The 9,534-nt window shown below is 43.4% G+C and overlaps 1 pseudogene; it reads left to right on the top strand.

The window, feature by feature from the left end:
• The first annotated feature begins 5,553 nt into the window (after nt 1-5,553).
• On the top strand, nt 5,554-7,179 carry LOC146673157 (P2Y purinoceptor 14-like; annotated as a pseudogene).
• Nucleotides 7,180-9,534: the final 2,355 nt, after the last annotated feature.

The following is a 9,534-nucleotide window of genomic DNA, read 5'->3' as shown; positions in this document are numbered from 1 at the left end:
TTTAATGTGTGCTTTCCCTTGGCGGCTCCACTGCTCAATCCGGTTGGAGGAAGATTTTCTTCCTTCACACAAAACCCACTGTGGAAGTAAAACCAGCCTTCCGCTCCGTTACACTAACACATAGAGACAGACAACCATTCGCGCTCACATTCACTCACAGATCCACACCTATGGGCAATTTGTATTAATCAATTAACCTATCCCCACAAGCTGCATGTCTTTGGACGGTGGGAGGAAGCCAGAGTACCCGGAGAGAACCCACGCAAACACGGGGAGAACATGCAAACTCCACACAGAAAGACCCCGGCCTGATGGTGAAAACGAATTAAGGACCTTCTTGCTGTGCAGCAACGGTGCTAACCACCGTGCTGCCCACAGCTGTTTAGCTTTCTGTATTTATTTATGTTGGTTTATTTAAGTGATAGCAGAGCTGTACGTTTGCATGTTTTCAGAAATCTCTCATCCAGAACATGGTATATTATCTTTAGATGGAAGCTGGCGAGCTAACTTCCTGCTAACTTCTAATCCTTGTGGGCTAGAGATGTGTGTATCTTAAAAACTTACTGCTCTCAGAGTCTCGAGCTGCTGACCGTTAAAGTCAGGCCTTTTTACCTCCCGAGGGAGTTCAGCTCAGTTCTCCTCTCAGCTGTTTACATTCCCCCACACGCTGATAAAGCTACTGCTATGGACAAACTGTATGACATCATTACTGGACTTGAAAACAAAAATCCAGAAGCTGCCTTTATTGTGCTGGGAGACTTCAACAGAGCCAACATGAAGAAGGTTCTCCCCAAATACTATCAGCACATCTCCTTCCCCACAAGATGTGATCAAACATTGGACCACTGTTACACTCCATTCAAAGAGTGCTACAAACCCCTCCCCCGCCCAGCTTTTGGTAAGGCAGACCATTGTTCCATACTGCTGCTGCCTGCATACAGACAAAGACTGAAACAGGAAAAACCAGCTTCCAGGGTTATTTACAAATGGGACAGTGAGGCTGAGGAGGTCCTGCAGGACTGCTTTGACACAACTGACTGGCAGATATTTGTGGATGCAGCTGATGGCAACATCAATGAACTCACAGACTCTGTCATTGGATTTATTGGAAAGTGCATGGATGATACCATCACAAAAACCACTGTCCGCATATATCCAAATCAGAAACCCTGGGTAAATAAAGATGTTCGCGCCAAGCTAAAAGTGCGGACCTCTGCCTTTAACTCCGGGGATGCTGATGCATATAAAGCAGCCAGGTACGACCTCCGAAAGTCCATAAAAAAGGCCAGAAAGGACTACAGGGACAAAATGGAGTCCAGCTTTGACACCAGGCGACTGTGGAATGGACTGCGCTGCATCACTGACTACAAGAAGGTCAACACAGTCAGTGTTCAGCCCACTGCATCTCTTGCAGACGAGCTTAACAACTTCTATGCTCGTTTTGATGCAGACAACAGAGAGCAGATCCTCTACCCTCAGGAGGTCAGTGAGGCTGCAACTCTAACTCTGAAAACAGAAGCTGTGAGATAGACCTTTAAAAAGGTAAATCCTCACAAAGCTCCAGGACCAGACGGCATCCCAGGCCGGCTACTCAGAGTGCGTGCAGACGAGCTGGCAGAGGTGTTCACCAACATCTTCAACCTCTCCCTGAGGCAGTCAGTGGTCCCCACGTCCCTCAAAGCATCCACCATCATTCCCGTTCCCAAAAAATCAGTGGTCTCCTGTCTGAATGACTACCTTCCTGTTGCACTGACATCCGTCATCATGAAGTGCCTGGAGCGGCTGGTCAAAGGTCATATCTGCTCCTCCCTCCCTGACACACTGGACCCTCTTCAGTTTGCCTATCGGACAAACAGAGCCACAGAGGATGCCATCGCCCTGGCAACGCACACCACCCTCACTCACCTGGAGAAAGGGAATGCATATGCAAGGATGCTCTTCATCGACTACAGCTCGGCATTTAACACCATCATCCCCTCAAAACTTGCCACGAAGCTCGTCGACCTTGGGCTGGGAACACCGATCTGCAGATGGATTCTAAACTTCCTCACAAACAGGCCCCAGGTGGTGAGAGTTGGTAAGCACACCTCCTCATCACTCATCCTAAACACAGGTACGCCACAGGGTTGTGTGCTTAGCCCCCTCCTATATTCCCTGTTCACACACGACTGTGTTGCTAAACAAGAGTCCAACATCATCATCAAGTTTGCGGATAACACAACCATCATAGGCCTCATCACAGGCAATGATGAGACGGCCTATAGAGAGGAGGTGATGGCGCTGTATGAGTGGCGCCTGGAAAATAACCTGACTCTCAACATCGGCAAAACTAGAGAGATGATAGTGGACTACCGGAAACGACCAGTCAGAGAACACCAGCCCATCCACATCAACGGTGTCAAGGTCGAAAGGGTCAGCAGCTTCAAATTTCTTGGAGTCAACATCACTGAGGACTTCTCCTGGACCCTTCACACAGACACTGCTATCAGGAAAGCTCGCCAGCGGCTTTACTTCCTGAGGAGGCTGAGGAAGTTTAGCATGAACGCCAATTGCACAAATTTTTACAGGTGTGCAATTGAGAGCTTGCTGACGAGCTGCATCACAGTTTGGTACGGAAGCTGCTCTGCCAGCAGCCGTAAATCACTACAGAGGGTGGTGAAGGCAGCAGAGCACATCACTGGCACGAGGCTTCCTGCCATTCAGGACATTTATCTCTAGCGATGCCTCCGTAAAGCACACAGCATCATCAAGGACCACAGCCACCCAGCACATCAGCTGTTCTCCTTGTTACCATCTGGCAGACGTTACAGGAGCCTGTCTGCTCAGACTACAAGACTCAAGAACAGTTTTTACCACCAAACCATACGACACCTCAACCACAACAGTTACACACACACAACACAGCCCTCAGAAGCTACCCTGGAGCTTCACAAGTACTCTGTTTAATCTGCACTGGTCACTCCACTTTATTGTTATTGATATTTATATTTAAAAGTGCAATACTGTAATTTTCTGCTGCTCATTCCTGTGCAATATCCCATCTGCCCTCCCGTCATATTTCTTTTAAAGATTTTCTTATTTAATCACTAGTGTACATATATTTATATTTATAGATACATATATATATATATTTAGTCATCTTTTCTCTTTTACTATGTCTCTCTAATATTTTGCTCCTTACTATTTTTCTATTTTCTTTATTATTTTATTTTATTTTATTATATTTTCTCCTACTGTATCATGCTGCTGAGTGACTGCTGCTCGTCAAACACATTTCATTGCAATGTCGACCCTGTGCTAACTTGCATATGACAAATAAAACTGAAAACGAAAACGAAATGTAATAAATTTTGTCTTCATGGATGCCTGGATGTTAAACTTAATTGTTGCACCTGGTAAAGCAGCAAAGCTGATCATTTTATTAAAGATAAAAGAATTTAGACAGTTTTTAACTCTCAGTCATGCTGCAGCATTTGTTTGACTTTAAGAGCTGAAGTGAACGGAGTTTTGGATTACTCCGCGAGGCTCCTGACTACTGTAGCTGTGACAATCCATCAAGCGTTGCATCTTCGTAGTTTACCAAAGTCATACTAAAACATTTTTGACAGATTTTTGAGCGCTGTGTACCACATAAAATTGTTCCGAGGTCTGTAGGCGCAACCAGAATTCATACAAAAGGCGCACCGGATTATAAGGCACTGTAACGTCGGGTTGCGTTTAGTGGTTGAGAGGAGGCGGCAAAACACCTAGCAGGGTAGCCAAAAGAATACACACTCACGCTGGCGTTGGGGATTCCACAGTGTGTTCTTTAATATACCTTCTCTTCATCAACCATATAAGCCCGGTTGAACGGCTGCAGCTTAACAAACATAGCGCACAGTGTTCGTACAACCCATAACGTTGCAAACAAAGGTGTCTGGAGAGGTAAAACATAAAATCCGTCCCTCCTCATGTACTAGCGTGCAAGCACATGTCCACACCATCACAGAGAGAGAGAGCAGAGAGACCAGTGGCACACACTGATGACACCATCAACCCTCGACTTGGGTGTCTTAAAGGGACACCACACCATAGTGGCTGTTACATATTCCCCCCGGGTTAAACAAAGGCTGCCCTCAGCCGGACCCAGGTGACCCTCCTCCCGCTACCCCCTTTCACCACACATAGCTACTTTAGGTAGTAAGCAGGTCGTGGAGGAATTGTTACACACCTGTACAGCATTGGTACAGTCCAGACTTAACCAGCCTCCATACATGGTCAGCAGGATAAGAAGTTAAAACCAAAACAGGGAAATGTACAGTGCAATATTGACAAACTGGCATACATGACAGTGTCCCACATGGTGAATGTCCATTTAAACAAATGTTAAAGAAAGAAAATAAACTTAGGATAGCCAGGACAATTGCAGAATGAAATTCCCTTTTTCTTTCATTGCGTTTCTTCTACTTCACAAACTTGCAACAGACAGCATAATATGTGAAAACAGTACCAGAAAGTACTGTAGAAAACCCAAACAACAGTCATGTTACAACAGTAACCAATACGAAATACATAAGAAAAAAAATTCAAATTCAGGAACTATGGCAAAGCTGCATCGAACCCACGCCCAGGAAACGCAGGTCCACGCGCATCCAATGGAGCCACGACGAAGAGGCCAAACAGAGAACGGCGCCACAGTCCACAAACCACGCTGGGGCAGCTCCAGCCGCTGCCATGGAAATGCACCGCCGCGACCCTTTGATCCTCCCGACGTCCTCGTCCAGGCCAGCCTGGTCCATTCCCGCGAAACATGGCGGACAGCCACTTTGCCGCGTCGTACCTTTTTATGTACCAATCATCAACTGCTCGAAGATACTGCATACTGAGGTCCAAGAGAAGATGTTCGGGCGCCATTTTGTAACGTCGGGTTGCGTTTAGTGGTTGAGAGGAGGCGGCAAAACACCTAGCAGGGTAGCCAAAAGAATACACACTCACGCTGGCGTTGGGGATTCCACAGTGTGTTCTTTAATATACCTTCTCTTCATCAACCATATAAGCCCGGTTGAACGGCTGCAGCTTAACAAACATAGCGCACAGTGTTCGTACAACCCATAACGTTGCAAACAAAGGTGTCTGGAGAGGTAAAACATAAAATCCGTCCCTCCTCATGTACTAGCGTGCAAGCACATGTCCACACCATCACAGAGAGAGAGAGCAGAGAGACCAGTGGCACACACTGATGACACCATCAACCCTCGACTTGGGTGTCTTAAAGGGACACCACACCATAGTGGCTGTTACAGCACACTGTCAATCTTTGAGAAAATTAAAGGATTTTAAGTGCACCTTATAGTGTGGAAAATATGCATTATATACAGCACAGCTTTAATCTCCATGCTCTTTCGCTTTTGGATTAACTGAAAGCTTTCTGAGTGTTTAGAAAACCGTGAAAATGATGAAATATAATAACTATCCCCAAACACATGCATCAACTTCGATCAGATGAAAGATGGCAGCTCTTCTTAACGTTTGAAGTTTCTCTGTGAATTGTATTTATTTTTCAGCTACGGAAGCATGGTTGACCCAACAAATATGACTTCATCTGTTAACCAGACCTGTGATCTGGTTGTTCCATCAGTCAACCCTTTTTTTATGATGGTCTACAGTTTGGTGTTTCTGGTAAGTTTATAATTTTCCGATTGTGCCCTGTTAAAAATTGGTTTAAAGTTCTATGTGCATATATCAATGTCCTCTCTGTCTGTCTTTTTTCCCTTCAGGTGGGTTTAATCCTGAATGGCATCATCATGAGGTTTTACTTTCACCAAGCTCGACAGCAGGTATCGAACAGCTTGATGGTCTAGAACCTGACAGCTGCTGACTTCCTCCTATGCCTCGCTCTGCCACTGCGAATAATCCACTATGGCTGCAGTTCTGGCATTGTTCACAGATACTACTGCAGCTTTGGAGCTTCTGCCCTGTATCTAAACATTTACGCCAGCATCATATTCATGGGGTACATCGCTGCCAACAGGTAAGGAACCTTTACTGAGGTCAGACTCAGTTTAATGGCTGAACTGCAAATTCTGTACTCCTGCCTAAAGCATCGGCAACTTTTTTGATCTTAATAGTAAAAAAAAAATATGCACCACTTTTACTAATGATTGAAAGTGTAACTGCCTCCTTTCACTTCTCTCTGCAGATATCTGAAGATTGTTCCTCCTTCAGGATCCTGCAGACAGTACAAACTGCCCACATCGTCTCCACGGTCACCTGGGTTTTTCTCCTGACTCCAACAATCACCTACAACATTATGTTTTTCATCACTCACAAACCTCTGACCTCTGACTCTGGCTACTGTGAGTCTCTGTTCAGTACATCATTCAGCGTCCTTCATAAAACATTTCATACCAGTTGCACCATCATCTTCCTTGTGGTCTTCATATCCCCGGTCTTCTTCTACTACAGCACCTCCCGCAGGGTGTTGCAGGCACAGCAGAGTCAGCTGGCCTCCTCCTGTGCTGACAAGCTTTTTGAAGTCTCGCAGGAACATATTGGTGCTGGTCAGCATCTTCTGTCTTTGTTTCGTGCCCTATCACTTGGTTTGTCTTCCCTATACACTTCTGTGGACCAGCTGCTCTGTACGTCGGGTATTGTACTACTTGAAGGAAGTGACCACCCATGATATCAGTTTCAAATGTCTGCCTGGACCCTCTTGTTTACTTTTTCATCTGTAAGACTTTTCGGGAGCAGGTGAAAAAGATGTCCAGGAGAGTCAAAAAGTCCAACATTTTATAAAATGAAGAAATTTGCATTTGTATTGTGTTGCTGTTGCTGCTTTCAGCTATTAGACATGTGGCTGATTTAGCATAGAATAAAATGACATATATTTTATAAATAAAGTTTCATTTGAGCTCAGAGATCGATGTGAGGCTACAGTCAGCACAAGTGCACTAAACATAGGCAGTAGCTTTAAAATGAATAAACAGAACCAATGTACGTTTAAATTTATACAAACAATGCAGTGTTAAATGTACAAAATCATCTCCACCACAGGCACAACCTGAATGGACCTGAGCTCCATCGTGGGATAACAGGGCATGCCCACAGATCAGAACAGCTCGGTAAAGATGTAACTAGTTCTGGGGCAGGCTCTGCAAACAGCAGAGGTCTTCATCAGTAGAGGAGTGACATTCAGGCCATTGTCATAGCCCGGTAAACAACTGAACTCCGTATATCTTTAATCTTATGATGGCTCCTGAAGCTATGGTCCTGTCGGTTGATCAGCTGGCCTTGCTGCAAAGCTGTGTCATCAGTTGCTGATCATTACAATCCTTCCAACTCTCAGTAGCTGCAAACGAAAGCTCATGAGCACAAACAAAAACCACCTCACACCTGACTTGGTGCTCAGTGACTACGCATGCAATCGTGAACACAGCCATACGGGAAAATTGTTAAGTAATAGACCAAATTATGATAATGTGCTCCATGAGACGCATTTTGAAAAAACGATGATATAGTTGATTAAAAACAATCATGCTGTCCCTGCTGTTCTGGAGGCCAAGCAACACTCTATGGGTGGTGGCCCTGCTTTCTGCACAGAAATGTGCACACACTTAAAGCACACACAGAGAGTACTTGCTGTTTCTTCTGTCTACCTCTGTTCTGCTTTTCGTCTCTGTTTTAATGTTGTCACTTGTCTATTAACTGGAAAAACAATGAGAATTTATCGAGACTTAATAAACAGTAAGTAAGTAAATATTATTTATTTTGGATTATTTCAGATAATTGGAAGAAAGGTGACATGTTATATTTTTGTCTTATTGTTAATTAATTTGCAAGAATTGAAAACTAACTTTTTCACTTGGTAATATTTTCGAAGTGAAAATGAATCAATTCAGGAATGAGGCTGCAACATGACAAAACGTGGAGCAAGTGAAGCGCTGTGAACACCATCCAGATGCACTGTGAGAACTGAACCTCTCTACTGCAGGCGTGACTTCGTTTTAACCTTCTTCTTTCCACTTCAGTCTAACATGTAGCGTAAACAATCACACATTTATATTGCATTTACTTTCTTTCAGTTGTTTTTTCCAAATCCTGGAGCTGATAAATGATCACCTTGTTGTTCTTTACTGTTTGTATGAGAGTAAAATGAGCGTTGTTCTTTGTGACCTGGATTGTGTCGTTAATCTGTGTCACACAGACTGACTTTAACTCTGCAGTCATTGCGTCCTGTTTCTGATGCGACTACAGGTTCTCAAGTTTTATTGCAGGGCTGTTACCTTTAACACACACACACACACACACACACACACACACACACACACACACTAAATTCATTCAGTATTTTACCGTATTTAATAAAGGTTTATTTAAAACTCACAGCATTTAAATGTTAGATTTCACTTTTGTGAACTTTAATTTGCTTTTCTTGTCTAACGCTGAGCTGCTTCCTCCCAAAACTCAGGTGCAGCTTCTAGTTTCGTTCTCATCAGAATGTTCAGTGAGTTCATGAATTCAATCACTCTGTACTGCTTATTTGACACTTGTTTAGATTCAATTTTTTAAAATAGATTTCTGTATTTCACAGTGTATTTTAAAAACACGAACAGTTTTTATGGTTTTGTATGTTTGAGTGAAACCACAGCAGCTACTTCCTCCTCCTGTTTCCACTGAAGTGATGTCTGAATCAGTGACATTTCTCAGCACAGAGGTGATAAGAGCGTACATGATGTACCAACGGAAAGATGACACAGTGTTGCTGGAAACTGCTGACAGGTTGAAAAGAATACTTTTCATGATGCTTCATGAATAAGAACTGTCTTCTTTTAACGTACATTGTACAATAACACTACTGCTACCACCTCTTTTTTAGTGACACCCAGACATTAAACTTTAATGCAATATTTTGGAGAACATTGACACTGAGAATCTTATTGGAGCTGAAAGAATTTGGACCATTTTCACTCAGTAATGGTGGCTCCATGTCAGCTGGAAACTTAGGACTGCCTGCACTTGGGCCCTGAATGATATTCAGCACTTTATGATCGTATCCAGTGTTTTATTCATTTAGAAGAAACAAACAAACAACAACCAAACAAACTAAGCTAATCTAAAAAATATATAATCTATAACAGCCAAGCACAGAAATGACCACCAATAACACTACATGTATTCAGTAACGAGAGCTTCTTCATCAAATCATCACGCTAAAAATAGATCTTTAAAAAAAGCGTGTCATCTTTAGTGAACTGAAACGCAATGAAGCAGAATCTGTGGATTTCTGCTGAAATTTTATGATTTATGAATTATACGTTAATGTTGCCAACACAGGAAGTGTATTGAAAGTCTGAAACCTCGGACTGTCATGAAGGAGGCCAGTCCAGAGACTTCCCGTTTTCTGCTGCCGTTTTGATTTGCTTTCGTTTAAATGAAGAACTGGGATTTTGAGAATATGTCTTTTATAGTGTTAGTTTCACCACCTGTAGGATCATAGAGCAAATCCAGGTGGAATCGCCGGTCTGACTGGACTCAATACTGTGGTGAGTAAAAGAG

Source organism: Rhamphochromis longiceps, linkage group LG3 (assembly GCF_057381845.1).
Source record: "Rhamphochromis longiceps isolate RC_006_pf linkage group LG3, R_longiceps_female_GT1.1, whole genome shotgun sequence".
Lineage (NCBI taxonomy): Eukaryota > Metazoa > Chordata > Actinopteri > Cichliformes > Cichlidae > Rhamphochromis > Rhamphochromis longiceps.
The sequence above is the reverse complement of the archived record's forward strand: the minus strand, read 5'-3'. Positions and strand labels throughout refer to the sequence as shown.